Here is a 19,937-nt window from a genome sequence, read left to right as displayed (position 1 = left end):
AATCCTTGGCCCTGCAGCCAAGGACTTAGGCAGGCTAGGAGCCAGGATATGCTCAAGTTCCCTGGGGCTGACTGGCATGGTGGCTTGGCCCGGCTTCAGGAACAGGTTGCCTAGCCTGGAGAGACAACCCCAGAGCAGGCAAGCATACCACTTAGCAGGCAGGTCCATCAACATAGGTTTATATCTCCAGCAGTAGGGGAATGGTTTCAGATACTACTAGGTCCTTGGACACAGACCCCAAGGCCCCCCAGGGGCCATGCCTACCTCTGGGGTCTAGACCGTCATTCCCACCTGTCCTCATATTTACTTACAGTATGTCTGCTGAAAGACCATATTTTCTATACAGGACAGGAAAGTTGTACCCATGAAATCTCAACAACATGTAGCTAATAGGACTAAATGAGACCTAAAAGGTGACAACATCAGATGACATGCCAGCATAGATGGGGGAAGCCTCATGGGGTCCCATCCTAGATGAAGAGCTACTGGCAATGAATGACAGCTAAGAGAAGGTAAATTAGTCTTCCCTGGGAATGAGCCCCCTAATTGGTTATCCAATACCAAGTGGTCAGCCCTAAAAACATACCTATACCAGCAACACTCAATATACCCAGGAGGTTGTATGTATCTATATGCATGTATATATGGTGTGGTGTAACAATAGTCATCAAAGCAAAAGAAAAAAGCCCTCGCTTTTACAGGTGCTCAGGGCTGTAATGTGGGCCATACTCCTGACTATTGTTACCCTTTCTTGAAAGGGACCTGCCCTCACAGGCGAACTGGGGAACCCACGAGGGCACCAACCAGCACCTTGCCCGAGACCCTGCACCCCAGCCAAGCCTGTCACCAGCAGGACTTCTTAAGATGCCCTCCGGCTCCGGCTCCAGCTCTGTCAAGGAAGTGCCTGCCTGTCTTGGAGATGGTGCCCCCGAAGAAGGGTCATTATTGCTAATGCCTTTTCTCCCCCATCTGTTGTGATTGTTTACACTCCACTTGCTAATTAGAGACTAATTAGCTGGTGCTGAAATTCATCACTTTCCAAACACAACACGGCAGCAGGAAGAGCGCAGCGATGCGGGGGCAACATCTGCACCTCCGCTTGGAGCCGAGGCGCCATTCAGCTGCTCCCACTCCTCCTCCCCCCTCCTCCCAGTCAGCTTCCAGAAGGCTTAGGCTGCTGGCTCTTTTTATTCAGCTCCTCAGCACAGTGCAGTGCAGAACATGCAGTGGAAACTCAATACGATCTAGAATAAATAAATGAATGTACCTCTAAATGAATGGATCGGTGAAGACCGGTCCATGAGTAGACACAACGGAGCTGAGGGAAGGGGAGTGGAATTTATGAACTGATGGGCAGTGAGACACAGAACTGCCCACCACTTGGTAGAAGACGATGTCCTCTGGACCAAGATCCTAGGGAAGAGCATTCCCCAAAGAGGGTGGGGTGAAAGAGGGCTTTGAGAGTGGTATTGAGAGAAAAGGATGTAGGCATACAGTGGGGTGTGGGAGGAAAGGCAGATGGGATGGAGAAGGACCAAAGATGGCATCACAAAAAGAGGAGGTGCAAAGATTGGTGGCAGAGGAGAAGTTGCAGATTGTGGCCTTAAAAAGTCAGAGGCGTGGCCCTGGCGTGGGTGAGGACATGTGGCCGGACTGGGGAGAAATCTCTGTGACTCGTGGATGGACGCCACCCATTTGAACAACAGCCTGGATTGGAGAAGGCCCTAACTCTGACCTCCCTTCCTCTCATCTCTGGCAGAGAGCCTGCTATTACTCAAAGTTCCTTTCTATTCAGGCCTTGGGCAGCGGGACTGGCTCCTTGGACTCCCCCAAGTCTCCTAGGGCTCTCTATGTGGATGTTCTGAGACCAGTGGCTGCCAGCCAGGGTGGAAGGAAGCCAGATGGAGGGGAACTGCAGTTCCCAGAGCAGCCAGGCTTCTCCAGGGAGGCTCCAGAACAACCTGCAATTGAAGGGGGCAGGACTGTAGCCTTGTCCCTGCTTCTTTCCTAGTGACATCATGGAGGTCACCACATACTTCTACTTGGAGTCCTTACCAGGGGTCTATAGGGATCTCAGCCCAAAAGCTCGATCTGGGTTTGCTCTCACAGTGAATGTGTCCTGTGCAATCCCCTCTGTATCTTCCTCAAGAGTAGGATTATGGCAATCACACCACATGGTGGCTGAAGTTTCTCCCATGCCACTTGCTTGCTGTGTGGCTTAGCTGCTGCTCTGAGCGTGTGTGCTCCTCTGAGAAATGAGGCTGGAAACACTAAACTCAATGGCTGCCATCAGGGCCGATGAGAAGATAGCGTTACAGTTTGCTATTCCACATGTCTGTTGAGTGAATAGTAGGTGGGCACTATGCAGTCTGTTGGACCCTGGAGAAAAGCATGCCTTTTCCTCCTCTGTCCTTGCAGCTGACAGTGTCCTGCTCAATGTCTAGCTCCGACACACCAGGAGAAAGGTTCAGGACTCTGATTGGCTGCTTTTGCTCCTATTGTAGTTAGGAGGAGAGGTGCATGGTGGGTAGTGGCTTCTAAACACATCTACCTGTATGTCACCCAACTAAGGCTTTGGAGTAGACATCCCTCTGCCTATGGATGTGCTGGCAGGGGCTGATCAGACCCACCCAGGGTAGGGCCGGTTGAGCCCCTGGAACACAAGGCAGCATGGACTGAAGTGCTCGCTCCTTGTGGACTCATCTTTGGGAGAGGAGGAGGAGAGCCAACAGCTGGTGACACAAATACTCCATAAAGATACATCTGGGCCGGCAAGAGAGCTCAGCAGGTAAAAGTGTCTGCCCCATGGGCCTGATGCCCTGAGTTTAACCCCTGGAACTCATGTATCTAAGTTTCATTTCTGTTTCTGAGACAAAACACTCAGACAGTAAGCAACTTAGAGGAGGAAGGGCTTATTTCAGCTCCCAATTCCAGGTTAAGGTCCATCAGTTTGGGGAACTTACAATGCCAGGAGCTGGAGACAGCTGATCACATCACATCTAGCCAAGGGCAGAGAGAAATGCATGCGTGCATGCTTGATTGCTTGCTCTTATCTGGCTTTCTCCACCCTTACACAGACTGAACCCCTGGGCTAGGGAATGGTGCTGCCCACAGTGGACTGGGTCTTCCCACACTAACTAACTTAAGATAATCCCCACATACATGCCCATAGGACAAGCCAATGTAGATGGTCCCTATGGAGACTCTTCCCAGGTAATTCTAGGTTGTGCACAGTTGACAATTAAAGCTAACTATCATATCATGTAAAAGAAGGAGAGAACCAATTCCCAAAAGGTGTCCTCTGACCTTCTCAAGCATTCCATGACATGTGCACACCTGTACCTATGCACATGCACATGCATGAAAGCACGTACACGTGCACACACATCATCATCATCATCATCATAATCATCATAATAATAATACATTAAATAAAACTTTTTTAAAAAGCTAAAGCCGCCGGGCGGTGGTGGCGCACGCCTTTAATCCCAGCACTCGGGAGGCAGAGGCAGGCGGATCTCTGTGAGTTCGAGGCCAGCCTGGTCTACAGCGCGAGATCCAGGAAAGGCGCAAAGCTACACAGAGAAACCCTGTCTCGAAAAACCAAAAAAAAAAAAAAAAAGCTAAAGCCATACACTGAGGATTCTTTCTAATTCTCCCCTCACTGCCATGCCTGGCCTAGTACTGTGCTCATCTTATATGAATTCTATGCTCTCTGCCTATGTGGCCTACAAGTCTCAGGCCCTGCCCTGCAGGGTTTGTGGTCAGAACATGCCTGGGCTGCATTGCCCCGTCACCTGGGTAAGCGTCAGACTCCCTAGACAATGTGCTACAACACTATTGTATAGTACATGCCATCTCCAGGAACCATCATTTGTAGTAAGCTTCTAGGTGATACTGCTGCCCCTGGTCTAGGGACCAAACTTTTAGAACTGCTAGCCTGGAGGTAGAGTCCATCTAAAATGGGCAGCAGGGATATAAAAACTGTACGCCATGATGGGTTGAAGAGGACCCAGATGCCAGGGAACTGAGGGGTATTTGCTGCTGTCTTTCTTTGAGTATGCTGAGGTCCTCACTCCACCTATCCAGGGACCAGGAAGAGAAAGAAACATTAGTGGTATATGGCTAGTTTCTGCCATATAATCCCAGTCACACTGGGGGAGGTGACATAGTTGACCGGAAGGGCCTCTTTTAAATAGGGTGCAAGATGATGTAGGCAACTGTAGCCCAACCCCCTCCTTCCCCGGTGTCCCACCTCCCCCTCCTAGCTGATAGTCTAATCTCCAGGCCTCCTGAGTAACTAATCCTCCCATAATAGGATCAACATCTTGGTCCCTGCTCTTTATTTACATAACGGACCAGGGAAGCCTTCCACTAGCCAGCTGCGGGGAGGCAGAAGTGAAACCTGGGATGTGGGGCTTTGGAGAATGTGAGGATGGGTCTCAAACTAGGCTTGGTCCTGTTGGCAGCTCATGATAATAATGTGTATGTGCCTATGTGCATGCACGTGTGTGTGTGTGTGTGTGTGTGTGTGTGTGTGTGTGTGTGTGTGTGTGTGTGTGTATGCGCCTGCAAGCTCATGCCTGAGTGCTCGGTTAATACTTAGGCACAAATATTAATCCCTTTTTATGCAAAGAGAGATGTATCGTAAGCCCCGAGAAATCAAACTTGAAACTCGGCCAGCCTCCTGCCCTGCCGCCCTCACCCCTGCCAAATGGACACGTCTGTTAACGAGGGGGATAAACGGAGAGGCCATCAAAGCAGATTTCCAATCTGTCGATTTTGCTTTTGGGCCTCTCGGAACTCAATTTCTCTCACTCTGCCCACTCTGCCCCAGCCTCTGCCCACCCGATTTCCATACCCGCTTCGGTCCCCACCCCCATGCTTTTATCTCCCAAAGTGGGACCTATTGACCCAACCAGGCTCACAGGGCGCCTTTCATGGGGCTCTGGGTCTGCTAATGGAGAGGCAGCTGTGGGATGGGAGGGAGGAGAGACTGGTTTGGTCCGGCAGTGGACAGAAGCCCAGGAGCTCATCTGGGGCTGAGCGGGTGGAGGCTGCAGCAGGCAGAAGCCTGACTCATTTGGCCTGGAGGGCTGGGCCCTTATGGGACACACAACCCACCTACTCCTTCCCTTCAGGATGAGGAGGTTTCTTCCCATTCTGCAGCGCATGGACAGTGACTTGTCCTCAGGTCTCCTGACTAGTTTCTAGCAGACAGAGACTTGTGATGTCTGGGTCTGGTGGGAAGGGCTCAGAAATATTTATATGTAGGTCCAGACTATTGTCATGATTGTGCTTTCTTTTTTTTAGGTGGGAGAATTGAGGCTTAGAAGGCTGGGCAATTTCCTTAGGTCACAGTGCTAAAAGTCAGTAGATTGACCCATCTGTCCCTAGGTCTGTCTATAGACACGATCGCCTAATATTTGTCTGTCCATTCCCTTGTCTCTGCTGTCTTTTGAGAAGATCAATGGGGGTCTTTTGCTAGAAGCTCACTATGTGGGGCTGGTTTTAGCAAGTTCAAGTGCGTTTTCAACAGAAAGTACAAAAACAAGTTTATATGCCGTTTAGAAAGATGGATACATGAGGACTTCTGGGACCGTAGTGAACAGATCAAGTAGGGGCTAACCCAGCTCCAGTCACACTGTGGTCCAGTGAAGGACATCTGGTTCCTTCAAAAGCTTTTCACTGCCACATTAGGAGGAGAGAACAGGAAGTAACATTTATTGGATACCCACTGTATACTACAGTTCTGTCTCAATGGACCTTGGCTGTGGGGTTCCCCACTTTCTAGAGGGAGGTCTGTTTAGGAGCTGAGTGGGACGAGAAACTGGGCCTCTGGTGGCCCCCCTCCCCCAACCCGGTGCTGCTGAAACCTGTAGGTTCCTTAGTTTCTGATCCATTGCTGCAGTGATTTGGGACGGACACATTGAATATAGAGAGCTCCCAAGAAGACAGGCCAGGCAACCTCCACGTCTTGAGTCCTCTGGAGCCCCCATTTGCAAACAGGAGAGGACTCAGGTTATGCCTGCTCTGGCCACGGAATTCCCCCAGGAGCTAAGGAGAGGAACTGGGGATGCTTCCCTGTCACTTGACATCTGTTTGGCTGTCACTCATTGTCCAGGCTCCCTCAAGAGGAAAAACAACTGTGAACAGGCAAGTGAGAAACTGCTGCTTTGTTCTCAAAGGGAGACAGCTTCTGTGAGAGAGGGACGTGGGGCGCAGCAGTCAGGTCAGCAAAAGGCAGGGGTTAAACAGGCATGCCACCTGGGCTCTGCTAAGCACAGACAGAGGGGGGCAGTTAGGGAGGGGAGGGGAGACCAAAACTGGGATCCAGGAGCTACAGGGAAGCCCCGAAACGCTAGGGGGTCACAGCATGAGAGGGGGCATGAAGTGTGTGGCTTAGGCAAGTCCTGTGGTTACCTCTACCAAGGGGATGCCAGAATCCTCTCACTTCCCTAGCCCCATGATCACCTCTCACTTGGGTCCTGTTTGCTGGCCTATCATGTCATATAACCCACAAGCATAAACAAGCCACCCCCCTCTAGTATCGGAGAGTGGATTTACTAGGAAATAGCGAGTATGCAGACATCATCAAGTTGGTGTCATGAAGGTGGGCCCTAGTTCAGCACGGTCAGGTCGTCATAAGAGGGGAAAGGGAATGCTGACAGGGATGTACAGGGAGACCATGTGGGACCTCAGAGCCTGAGACTGGAGCATGGCAGCTGGTAGCCTGGGCAAACCCAGAATGGCACCACTTGCTGCTGAAGGGGGTGGCAAGGAAAGATCCTACCCAGAGTCTCAGAGGAAGTGAGCCTGGCCCTGCTGACTCAAGTTCAGAATTCTGGCCTTGAGTGCTGGGAGACAGTGAATTCCTGGTGTTTTAAGCCACCCAGCTGGTGGCACTTTGTTACTGCAGCTCCGGGAAATTAATATGGTCAGAGCACATTTCACCCTGTCCCAGTTTTTCCAGTAAACCTCTAACCTAAAGCTCCCACAGCTTGCCATCTAGGGAGGGTGTGCTGCCATCCAGCCCCAGGCCTGCTCAGTCCCTAACCCAGGCATCCTCCTTAATCGACTCGGTCAGCTCCACAGACAGTTAGTTAGCATGTCCTGTGGTCATTTCTACCAAGGTATATTCCAGAATCCACCTACTTCCCTGGACCCATGGTTACTTCTCACTTGGGCCATGTTTCCACCTGCAGCCCTTCCCCAAACTGTATATCAATTGTCCCTCAGAAATTAGGTGGGGGGCATTTTAAACTTTTCATTTGTTTGTTTGGGAGCACCGAATCCTAACCACTTGTCCACCAGGGAGCATCTTGTTTTTTTGTGTAAGACAGGGTCTGGCTATACAGCCCAGGTTGGCATCAAACTTGAGATTCCCTGCCTCAGCCTCCTAAGTGCTGGGATTACAGGCATGCACCACCACTACCACCATGCCTCTTCACATTTCAATAACGCAAGCAAGCCCAGTTCATTCCTGTGCTCTAAACATCCTCTCAAGTCCTATATGGTCCCACAATCTCACGGCTGGGCACAGATCCAGAAGAATTGAAGGCAGGGTCTCTAAGAGATGCTAGCACACCCTTGTTCATAGTGGAAGCAACCCAATTGGCCACCGAGGATGAATGGATACACAAATGTGGTGTAAACACACAATGAAATCTTATCCAACCTTGAAGGGAAAGAAAATGCTGACGCCGGCTACACTGTTCCTGAACTTTGAGGTCATTAAGCTAAGTGAACTAAGCCAATCACAGAAGGGCAAATATTCCATCATTTCACTAATAAGCAGTCCCCGGCATAGTCAAATCCGCACAGAGTAGTCTTTCTCCACAGAGCCAGAGAACAAAATGGGGGTGAGGGGGAGGGATGAGAAGTGTTCAATGGAGACAGCTTCAGTTTGGGATGATGACCGTGGCTTGGGGACAGATGGGGGTGATGCTCACATGGACTGTGATACACTCACCACAGATCTGCACAAACGCAGATGGATAATGCAGTGTGTTTTAGCTCATCTATATTTCACCATCATAAACAAAAAGTAAAACCATTTTTCTACCTGTCCCACCGACCCTCAGGAAAAGCTGGGGTCTTCTTTCCAGGGGGCTCAGCCTGGCAGCCTGTGTGGCCAAATGACCACTTTCTACTCTGCTGAGGCACACAGGTCGCCCCCCCCCCACCCCCCCCCCCCCCCCCCCCCCCCCGTAGCCTCCCCTCCACCTGGACAGCTCTGTTAACTCAAATTGCATCACCTCCTTAGGGCACCTCCTGGGGTGACTCAGCCCCAGCAGTCCTTAGCCTATTCTCTACACACTCTTTCTCACTGCTCTGGTCCCATCACTACTTCTCTGACTTCCTTTGTTCCCATCAGTATAGATCGACTCTTCCATGTGGCACATGTACTGCAAAGGCTGTACGCCCTTCATGACCATTTCCTGTGGCCTAGAGCAGAGCATGCCATGAGCAAGTGGCTAAAGATGAGAATCAGGGAATAGATAAGTCAGTGGACTTCCCATCAAAAGAGGGAAGATAGATGGAAGGAGACCAGGGCAGATGCCAGCAATTTAATTATGGCGAGAGTGGGATCCTGAAGAAATTTCTAGGCGATTTCTCTGGCTTTGGGTATGAGCTGCCTGTGGCCATCTGAAAACTTTGCCAGAGCTTTTCAGGAACCCTTCTTGTGGGAAGAACCAGGGCTCTGCAGACATGGTTCCATGTCCACATACACAGAGAGGAAAACATGGCCTCTGTTTAATGAGCATCTACAACAGGTGGGGTCCCTGCCTCCCACAAAGCTGAGGATCAGAGGTAAATCAGCTTGCTCATTCAGACCCCTCCATGAGCAACGTGAGACCCAGTAATGGGCTGCGGGGTCAGGGTCTCTGCCGCTGACTCCTGGGTTTCCCTGCCTCCTTTACTCCAGACAGCCTCAGCACATACTTGAGAAATCAAGTGGAGGCCACAGACTCTACATGTATGTGTGTAAGCAAGGTTTAGGGAGATATATCCTATATAATGCCTTGAATGTGAAACACTCCCCACAGGCTCATGGCTTTGAATGCTAGGTCCTCAGATGGTGGTGCTGTTTGGGTAGGTTGTGGAACCTTCAGGGGTTGGAGTCTGGCTAGCAGAAGTAGAACACTACAAGTGGGCTTTTGAAGAATGTAGTGTGGCCCTTGGTCCCTGGTGCCTGGTCCACCATGATCTAGAGAGCCTCTGTCACACACTTCTGTTGCCACAAATATACTATCATGATTTCTCCACCATGGTGGACTAAAGCCCTGTGAAGCAATGAGTCCAAATAAGTCACCGTCCCTTAGGTCGTTTCTGTAATGGAGAGACTACTTCTGTGTCAAACTGTTAAATACAAGACAAAGAATCGAAGAGAGCAACTTGACTGTGCCCAGACGGAAGGCAATGCTTAGCAGTAGGAGTATAGATTTTGAGTAAGTGTTCATTGTAAGAAAAGTTGTGAGAATAGTCCCAGAATTCCCATGTATGAGATATGCAGTTTCCCTCTTTGTGAATGCCGTACATCAACAGGTAGCTTTGCTAAAGGGAATGAGCCAGTGCTGGTGCATTCTTATTAATGACAACACACATTCCATTCAGCCTTTTTAGTTTTCTCCTAATATCTACTCCCAGGGTAGCACATTACATTCGGCAATTATGTGTTCCCACACCTTGACTCTGTTTCTCAGTGTTCCTTGTTTTTAGGGTGCTAGTAAAATATTTGGTGGAACAGTCCTCAAGTGGGGTTGGGTTTAAATTTTTAAAAATTCACTCATTTATTGTAGTTTATGTGGATGAGTGTTTTGTCTGCATGTATGTATGTGCACCACATGTGTGTAGTTCCTGTGACGACCAGAAGGGGGCCTTCTGAAGTTACAGGTTGTTGTGAGTCACCATGTACATGCTGAGAACTAAAGCCAGGTCATCTGCAAGAGCAATAAGTGTTCCCAACCATTGAGCTATCTCTTCAGCTTTGGGTTGTTTGATTTTAAATTTAAAGACCAGCAGCAGGAAGTGACATTTCTCTCTCTCTCTCTCTCTCTCTCTCTCTCTCTCTCTCTCTCTCTCTCACACACACACACACACACACACACACACACACACACACAGAGCTTCTTTGCATCTGAATTCAATCCCTCCTGCTATAACAAGGATAGTACTTTAAACTCAGGAATATCAAGGCTCACCTATGTGATGTTCTCAGTAGAACCCCGAGTGATGCACAGCATTTGCTATAATAACCAATTGATAAAGGAGGAAACTGGCTAGGACGGTCAAACTTGAGGACACTCATTGTGTTGGTTACTTTTCTGTTGCTGTGGTAAAACCACCATGACTGATGGCAACTTAAGGTAGAGAGAGTTTATTTTGGCCTAAGGTTCCAGAGGGATGAGAGTCCATCATGATGGGGCAGAGGCACGCAAGCAGCAGGCATCTTGGTGAGAGCAAGAAGGTAAAAGATCACATCTTTCATCACAAGCATGAAGCAGAAAATGAACTAGACATGAGTAGGGCTATAAATTCTAAAAGCTGGTCTCTGGTGACACACTTCCTCTATCAAGGCTGCACCTCCCTACAACCCCTCCAAACAGGGTCACCAACTGGGGACCAAGTGTCAAAATGTCTGAGCCTGTGAGGGATATTTCTTTTACAACACCACACCCACCTGCTAGCAACAGAGTCCCAGACTTAGGTTCCCATTCAAGGTCCTTTCCTGTGCCTCTCTTGACTTTGGTCTACTCCTTAAATAGGTCTGAATGAGGTGGAGACATGCTAGATGGTCCAGTATCTCCACCAGTACAGACCGGATGGAGGGTGCCAAGCTGTGGCGACTTCCACATGCTCGGCCTCCCCAGGCACCCTTACTGTGGCATCCCTGCTCTGCTTCCACTCACTCCACTAATGTGGTCCCAGTCTAGCAAACTGCCAAATGGCTGCTGACAGATGCCCTGTGAGCTTTCTGCAGCTGCTGCCCAGCTTCACTGTGAGGGTACCCCTCCTTACTCAAGCTGGGGCATTGATGAGGGGGAAGGGGTGGGTCCCTAGGGTTTGGAGAGAGTGGGCTGTGGTGTGGGGACTGGGCTGCATGCCAAGTGTTCAGTGTCCCTCTAAAAGATGGAACAGTGCCAGGGCCTGGCTCTCCCCGCTGGCAAGTGGATTCAGAGGCACTGATAATCCCCAGACTGACACATGAAGGCCAGAGGCCAGGACTGACAGGCAGTTGGTGAGGGGGCAAGCTGCTGAGGGCCCCGTTCCTGTCCCTCTTGGTCCCCTCCCTACTGTTTCCAAGGGTGAGGCTGGGACATCCCCATTTCACAGGTGAGGACACTGAGGTGGGCCACCTGTCTGTAGTCCGTATCCCAGATGCTCCAAGGCCAGGGTTCCCCACCCCCCACCTCCTGCTGGCTCAGCATTTATTGGGGCGTTTCCACCTTCCTAATTTGCTCTGCTTTTGTCTGGTTTCATATGAAAATGAGTTCACCCAGCATGCAGCAGCAGAAAGAAGGGGAGGAGCCACATGGAGGGGCCGGAGGGAGAGGACACTGAATGAAAAGCAGTTTGTTTCCGAAGGGGTCATTCCCCAGGAAGCAGCAGTGTGGATGCAGTTTGAGGTCCAAGCTCATGGGCTCGGGCACGGTAAGAGGAAGCCACAGATGCTGACTTTGGCCTAGGCTTGCCTGGAGACCCTTGGGACAGCCCCCTCTGCCCCAGCTTCAGTCTGCTGTTAATGTGACAGTCACACTTCCCTTAGTGCGGAGCTGGGACAAGAACAAAACAGAGCCGCATCTGTGGGGTACACATGGCAAACTGTGGAGTGTCACACAATGGAAAGGATGTATTTAGGGATCTTGGGCAACAGGAAACATCTAAAGTGCCCAGGATTACGGGAGGGAAGCGAGCTGGGCTCCATAGGGCACTTGGCCTATGCCATGCAATGCCATGCAAGGTCTACTTCTTTTTTTTTTTTTTTTTGGTTTTTCGAGACAGGGTTTCTCTGTGTAGCTTTGCGCCTTTCCTGGAACTCGCTTTGGAGACCAGGCTGGCCTCGAACTCACAGAGATCCGCCTGGCTCTGCCTCCCGAGTGCTGGGATTAAAGGCGTGCGCCACCACCGCCCGGCTGCAAGGTCTACTTCTAAGCCTTTGGATACGAGTTCCTTGGACTGGCATGGCTCAGAGAATGCAGTTTAGACCAGGCTTGCCTGGTAACCACAATGGCTACTATCCACAGACAGGACAGTTGATCTACAGTAGTATGAAAAGTGATGTCTGTACTTCCTGGATGGCAGGCCTGCTCCTCCTGGGCACCTGCCCTGGTGAAGGGGATGTGGAGTAGTTCAACAGGAATGAGCCTCAGGAGGAGGGATCTCCAAGTCAGGACTGTGGGGACTGGCTGTGATAGGACAGGCTACGGGGCCACAGGAGAAGAGTCCTCTCCTGAAAATCAAAACTGACACCTTACCGTGGAGGGGCCCTGTCAGCACTGCGGAAGGGCCCCAGGCTGGCAGGAGCTCTGAGGCCAGGGTCTCTGCATGCTTCTTCTCTAGCCTTGGGCTGCATGAGGTCTGAAGCTTATTTGAGTTAGTGACTCTCATCAGGAACACAACGTATCAAATATTAAATTAGGCACAAAGGTCTCAAAAAAAATGCCATTCTCAGGAGGGAAAGATGAGGTTCCCCAAACCCACTCTGTAGGATGATCCCAGTCCACAGGGCTGGAGATGTTCACCAGGACACAGACATCCTGACATCTGAGCTCTGCCAGCCTTGCTGTGCCCCCTGCACTGGGCAGACGTGGGGACAATCAGGCCACATCCTCTCTTTTTCTATTGTCCAATCTCACTGGCTTTCAGCTAGTGCCAAGTCTGTCCTCTAGGAACCCAGGACATAACAGGAGAGGCAGCTGCTCACGAGCGTGTCCCAGAACAGGGAAGGGGGTACAGAATCAGAAACTGGAAGCCCAGGGACATCAGGGGACACAGGAGTACTTAGGAGGAAGTCACTCTGCCGCATGGTCTTGGAGGTAAGTGGAGGGGAGAATGAGTAAGCAGAGAGGTGAGTGTGGAGGGTCTAGGGGACAGGAGAAAGTTTCACTGGGTCAGGACTCTTAGAGACAAAGGGCCACTACAATGTGTCACACACTGAAGACCACCAGTGCTTGCCAAGAGCCTCTGCTTCCACTCGACTCAGGAGAATTTCATAGCACTTGGGGCCAGTGTACCTAGGACTTAGCCTCCAGGCTGAAGCTCCGTTACTTCCTCCAGGAGGCCTTCCTTGATCCCAGCAGGCTGGCTGGTCTGCCATGTCCCCTTCTTTAGTGCCTCTCCATCTCCACTATTACGATTCCTACATCTGTGTCCCCAGCAGCTCTGCACTGCATGAGGGTGAGACTTGCCTGGGTCTTAGATCACTACTGTTGTCAGAGTCTGCAGCCAGATGTGACTGTAGCAGCTGCCTCCTTGGCAGCTGTTAGATGGATGGAAGGAAGAAGGGAGAGAAGAGGATGGGTGGCTAGATAGATGATAGATAGATAGATAGACAGATAGATAGATAGATGATAGGCAGGTAGATGATTAGGTAGGTATGATAGACACACAGATAGATGATAGTCAGAAAGATGATAGATAGATAGATAGATAGATAGATAGATAGATAGATAGATAGATAGATGGATGGATGGATGGATGGTAGACAGACAGAGATAGCAGTCTCATAACCATGTCTATCATTCTAGCCAGCATGCTTCATGCCACCTCAGCCAGTTTTTAACCTAACCTCTTCACTTCCCAGGTAGAAAACGGAGCCTCAAGGAGGAGAGAGGGCTCCCATGAGACTTCCAAGGAGTACAGGCAGCAGGCAGGGTTAGAGCCAGCTCCGCAGCCCCCACACCAGGGCCTGCCAATCACCTGGGCTGCGGGGCAGCAGGTCCTTTGTCCTTTCTCACACAGTGAATCCCAGATCCCCGAGACTTCTCTTCCTTCCTTCCTGTCTCCTCAGAGAAAGGCCTCTCAAGTTCATACCGTCCTGTCAGGGCTTCTTATCTCTTGGGCTTTTGCCTGGCTATCGTGGCCCAAGATGAGATCGGGGAGCTCACCCCACGGGACTCACTTCATCCTATTTCTCTCCCTGAGCTGCCAGCTCGTTGTCTCCCCCTCACCCACCCCACCTTGTCTCCCAGCTCGGCCCAGACAGCAGCTCGGAGACCTTTTCCCATTTCTTAATGCAGGCCTGCCAGAACTATTTGAGAGACAATGTACGCGGAGAAGGGATGATGCTGGAGATAAGGAAGAAGTGCCTGAGCGGCCCAGAAAGAGGGGGCAGAACAGAGAGCAGACACCAAGCTAACTCTGCCCTGCCTGAAGGCTGGAGAAGGGACCAGAAACACAGGAGCCCTACCCCCACCCCACTGCCTGAGGCCCCAGGAGCCTGATTAGGAGTGTCACATTTGGGGACAGTGCTGCCATTTCCAGATGGTTCCCCCAATCTGATTAAAGCCGATTAATGGAAGGTCCCACCAGGCTTTACAGTCCAGCCACCAGCTGTTCTGGGATGGGGTGGAGGGGTGGCCGGCTGCAGCCCAAATCTGCCTCAAGGACCCTAGTTTTCAAGTGGGGACTGGTTCTGGGCTCAGTTCACCTGTTCACATCACAGTGAACCCTAGGAAAAGACTTTCCTGTCTTTGGGAGGAATGGGGTCCTTTCAGCCTTGAACACTGCTCCCCAGATTCCAGGTAGCCCCATTCCTCCCAGCTAGAGATACGGCTTTCTCAGTGCCACTAACAGAGACGGGGAGGGACATCTAGCTGAGAGGTGTATACAGGGACTGGACACATTCCTTCTCTGCCTCAGTGGACTGGGTGGGGCAGGCAGGAAGGGTTAGCAGGGATAGATGGGGTGTGGGGTGCAGCCTAGGAACAAGGTGGACTCCATCAGAGGCTCAGACCTCACCTCCAAAGGGGGAGTCTAGGGTAGAAAAACAGCCTCTGGGAATTTGGAGTAAAGGAGGGGGCTGGGCAGGAGACTGCCTGGGGTCCAGCTGCCCCTGGACCACCCCCCACACTCCCTCAGGCAGCTGTACAGAAAAGAATCAATTAATTCATTAGGCTGACATATCTGTGAACACTACTCCCGGGACACTGTGGGCCTGGCAGCCAGTGGTGGCTTAATGGGCACTTTTGCTCTGATACGGCACCTGAACCAGCTGCTTCTTCATGGCATGGGACATGCTTAAAGCTGTGGGAACCACAGGTCAGGTGGCTCCCTGAGGCAGGTTAGGCAGAGAGAGCAAGGCAACGATGGTTTATCTCAGAGCAAGGAAGGGGCCCCCTCCTGGTCACTGCCAAGGCCATATCTCTGTCTCCACCTAATCAGAGGAAGTCTGTTACCTTCTTAGGCTGCCTGGGGCTGCAGTCTAGCTCTTCCATGTTGGCAGGGGACTCGGCTTCCTGATTCTGAGTCTCTAGGCCTTTGACGGTATGTGGAAGGAAGCATCTTCAACCCAGATGTCCCTTTTGGTCTGACAGTCAGGTTTGTCATTTGGTGTCGAATTTACCTTCAGAATCTGGATGATTTTTTTTTTCTTCCCAAATGCTGGTGACTGACTCAAGGGACCTGAAGAGAGGCAGCTCTGAGAGAGGTACAGGGACCATATAGCCTGATGGCACCAGATCTGGGGTACAAGTTCCCTAGGTCCAGACTGCACCCTCAGTCACATCCCTGTGTCACCCTGATGGGACGGTTGGGGACTCGGTTCTGGCTCTGGAGGTATAGTGTCCGCTTCAGGAGATCTGGTTGGGTTTTGGTCCTGTCTTCTCATGTATACAGAAATGCTAATTGACACTGCCAGTGTCTGCACCCTCAAGGGGTTGGATAGGTGGTGGGCTTTGGGGCTCAGGCCATGTGTCCCAAGGAGAGTAAGCCTCTGTGTGCAGTGGCCGTGGCAGCAGCCATGGCAGCATTGCTTCTGAGTACACGGTTCTGCAGAGGGAAGGGTAGACGCAGTGAGCGCCCAGCAAGCCCCTTGACCTTTCTCTACTCCAGACAGGCCAGATGGATGCTGTTTACATCTCTGATCATTCCACTTTATACAACGAGGAAACTGAGGCAGAGAGAACTTCATGTCGAATGCCACAGAGCAAGGAGGGGACAAGGATGATACTCCATCCTAAGGCCTCTTTCCTTTCCACTGTCCTCAGAGGTTAGCACTCGGGAGCCCAGGGATGCTCTGTGGGAAGGTATGACTTTGGACCTTGCCCTGAACTTGAACACTGTCTGGAAGAAACCAAGCCGGGAGAACCCAGGCCTTCTCCCTCTTATCTATTACAATGGCTAGTTTGATACAACTTAGAATCACCTAGGAAGAGTCTTAATGAGAGATCGTCTGGATCAGGTGGATCAGTGGGCATATCTCTGGGGGACTGTCTTTATTAATTGATGTGGGAAGAGCCAGTCCACCATGGACAGCACCATTCCCTAGGCTCTGAGCATAAGAAAACATTCATGCATTCATTTCTCTCTCTGCTCTTTACGCTGGATGTGATGTGACTAACGGCTTCAAGTCCCTTCCCTGATACAATGGACTGCAACCTGGAATTTTAAGCCTAATAAGCCCTTTCTCCCCTGAGATGCTTTGCCAGGGTATTTCACCAGAGCAACAGAAATAAACCAGAACACCCACCAAGCTTTCAGCTTGGTCACTGTAGCCTTTGACCTATACACTCAAGTTGGCCACTGGCCACTGGGGACAGGAACCTCGACTCCAGCTTTCCCCAGGCCCAGCGGAGTCCTCTCTGGCTCCAGCTGCCAGCACAGACACCCTAGAAATGTCATCTTCACTAACAGCTTCTGCTGTCAGCTCTCTTTTTCCCAGCCGCTCTGACTTTCAATGACGACCCTGGCTGCCTCGTAAGGAGACACGTCAAGGACTCCTGTCACTATGACGCCATTGGTCTTCTCATTGTTTGCCCAGACACCAGCAGTCCCTTCCCTGGCCCTGTTGCTGGCTGATAAAGGGATGATTTTTCTGCTGAGGAGAGGAGCAGCAAGCAGCAGGCTTCCTTCATGGAGACGCTCTGGGGCTGGCAGAGAAGCAGGGTGAAGAGTGAAGAGAGAGGGGGACCAGGAGAGAGGGGTGGGAAGAGAGGGCTGCGCTCTCTCTCTCTCTCTCTCTCTCTCTCTCTCTCTCTCTCTCTCTCTCTCTCTCTCTCTCTCTCTCCAGGAAGCCCTCCTTGACTGCCACAGACAGGTTGCCTGGCCGGGACTATGCACACTAGACAAAGCTTTCTATAGCCTCCTCCTTGTGCTGGGCTCTGCAGGTTCTCTTCATCTTCTACATGATGATGATGATGATGATGATGATGATTATTTTAGTTAGGCAATTCGATGCCTCACCCATTTACCCCTAAAACCGTTCTCTGAGTCCTTGGCATGGACCAGGTACCGCAAACCTAAATTCAACCTCTGCCTCCCAGACACAAGCCAGCAAAACATGATGTGTCTAGGTGGGGGTTGGGGGACAGGGGGAATCTTTAATCCTGGCTGCAGGAGTCAGGGACAGCTTTCTAGAGGAACGTGTGCCCTAGTCACAGCCCGAAGGGCAGGCAAGAGTCACGAGCCAGAAGTAACATGTGCCTTAGTGGGAGAGAAACATAATAAATCTGTCTGCAGAGGGGGACACCATGTATGCCAGGGTGTGTAGAGATTCTGGGAAAATATTGAGAAGGGTGGTTCAAGGGGTAATCAAGGAGATAGGGAGCCACCAAAGGGTAACCGATTTCTATATCCAAAGATCATCCTGGCTGCAGCTTGGGGACCGAAGGGAGAGGGCAGGTAGGGAACCGTGATCCCGGGACCAAAATCCAGACGGAGACAGTGGATATTGCTAGGGGGACAGAAAAGGCAGATGAATTCTGGATCTTGCTTGTCATCTGCCTGCAACTCTGTGTCATACCTCTACGCTGCTGAGCCCCGAACTTCTGGGGATCCCAGGGCAGTTGGCAGCTGGCTGCAGCACCCAGACACACTTCCTATGGCTCGACTCCTCTGTGGCTGCCATGTGCTTCCTTGGTCTGAGGTCCTGGGCATTTCCAGGTTAGGGTGAGCTAAGTGGTCTTGGGACTATGCTCACTAAAGTTCTCAACAGGATACAGTGTAGGGTAAAGGGCAGGGGGTGGCGGGGGTGTGGGACCCTGACCTCCCAGTCACTCGTCTCCAGGGTCAACGGTGCTGACATATATTCTGTTGGATGCTCAGGAAATACCATACCCCTTGGCCTACTGGGAAAATCACTATCTCTACTCTCCCTATAAGCTGAGGAACTGTCCCAGGGCGGATGGATTGGCATCTGACAATAATCAGAAAGGGCTGACCACCAGAAGGCACTTGTTTGGAGAGGTGGCAAGGACAGTGTGGGGACCGGCTGCTGCACACAGCAGCCTCTTTACTTGGGGGCTGGAACATCCAGAATGGAAGCTAGTGGGAGGAGGGAGGCTAGGAGATTACAGCCTCTCCAATCCTCAGCGGGGTGCCCACAGTCCTGGGCTAGCTATCTCTCCTTCCTGGGGTGTCACCAGGGTGGGCATCTGGTCAGAGTCCAGCTAGGAAAACAGAAGCTAACTGTTGTATTGAAACTGAAGTTTGCTCTGAGGAACTGGCTATAGGTGATGGGAGGGCTTCTAAGCTACATGGGGCAAATACAGTAGTAACCCAGAGGTCTATAATTCAGGAAGCCTCCATCCCCACCCCCAAGGTGCTGGGGTCAGTGAGGAAATAGGTTCTAAAACCAGGGCGAGTCACCTGCCCACTGAGATGATGTCATGAGTCAGATATAGCCAGCTACAGGATTGCCAGGATAGACATAAGAGAGTGGGGGAGGGGACCCCAGCTTCTTTCTCCCTCCACATCCTATATCCTGCCCCGGCTTCCCATTAGCCAAACCCAGCCCGAAGCCAGCTAATTTCAGAGCCCGGGACACTGAGCAGAGAGCTTCTTGCAATTCAGGCTGAACTATAGCAAAGCCGAGAAAGGGATCTATGAAGCAGCAATCCAGGTGGGCACAGAGGAGCAAGATGGTATACCAGCCTGGGCTCTGGATTACTATGCCTTCCTCACTGCTGGTACCCAGGCCGCATTCGACATCACTGGACAATGGCATCTGGCTCCTAATCAACTCCTGGTGTCTTAGAGATAAATGTCAGGATGCTCCCAGCCCAGCTCCATCCATCAAGCTCCCAGTGGCATGTTGCACAGCCAGAGACCTTGCCCACCAGGAGCTTAATCTCCCAGACAAAGAACAGAACGGAGTGAGCCAGAAACATATAACACATCAAGGGCAGTCATGGCGGGTCTAAGTCAGCCTAGGAGTCTGGAGGCTCCTGCCAGTGTGGGAGCAGAAGCCGTGATGCTTTGGGAATCTTGCCTACTAGTTGCGATGTATGTGTAGAGAGTGGGCCGGGGGCTGGAAAGGGAACCTGCAACTTTTCTCACGCACTCTCCTGCCCATTCTCCTTTTTGGTCCACTCTATACCAAGCAGGCTGCAATACAGCTCTCCTTTTCTTCCCTTCTCCACCTTAATTGACAGAGGCTAAGCTGCCAGTTAAGGATAAAGTGGTGGGAAGGGCAGGGACATGCCTGCTCCTCAATATGATCACAAACCCCAAAGTAACATACCCTTCCTCAGTAACCCCACCCCTAAGGAAGGAGGAGCCTTAGCTGGTTGGTCCCACCCACTTCACCTTGCAGCTTTCCAAATCCAGGTTCCAAGGGACAGTGATACCCAGGCATCCTAGGCACCTAACTCCAGTTGCTTCTGTCAGGGAGGAGCATGGAGGGGCAGGAACTACATTTAGAGGGCTGTGATTGGATGTTAGGCTGACAGATGGGTGAAGAGACCAATCAAAACTGTTGGACATCTGGAATGACA

The 19,937-nt window shown here is 51.3% G+C and overlaps 1 protein-coding gene across 1 annotated transcript in view; it reads right to left on the bottom strand.

The window, feature by feature from the left end:
- Positions 1-19,937, bottom strand: part of Sdk2 (sidekick cell adhesion molecule 2) — a 285,293-nt gene that overhangs the window by 186,832 nt on the left and 78,524 nt on the right.

Source organism: Peromyscus californicus, unplaced genomic scaffold (genome assembly GCF_007827085.1).
Source record: "Peromyscus californicus insignis strain IS unplaced genomic scaffold, ASM782708v3 Scaffold_3__1_contigs__length_106647218, whole genome shotgun sequence".
Classification (NCBI taxonomy): Eukaryota; Metazoa; Chordata; class Mammalia; order Rodentia; family Cricetidae; genus Peromyscus; species Peromyscus californicus.
This window is presented reverse-complemented; position numbering and strand designations above follow the sequence as displayed.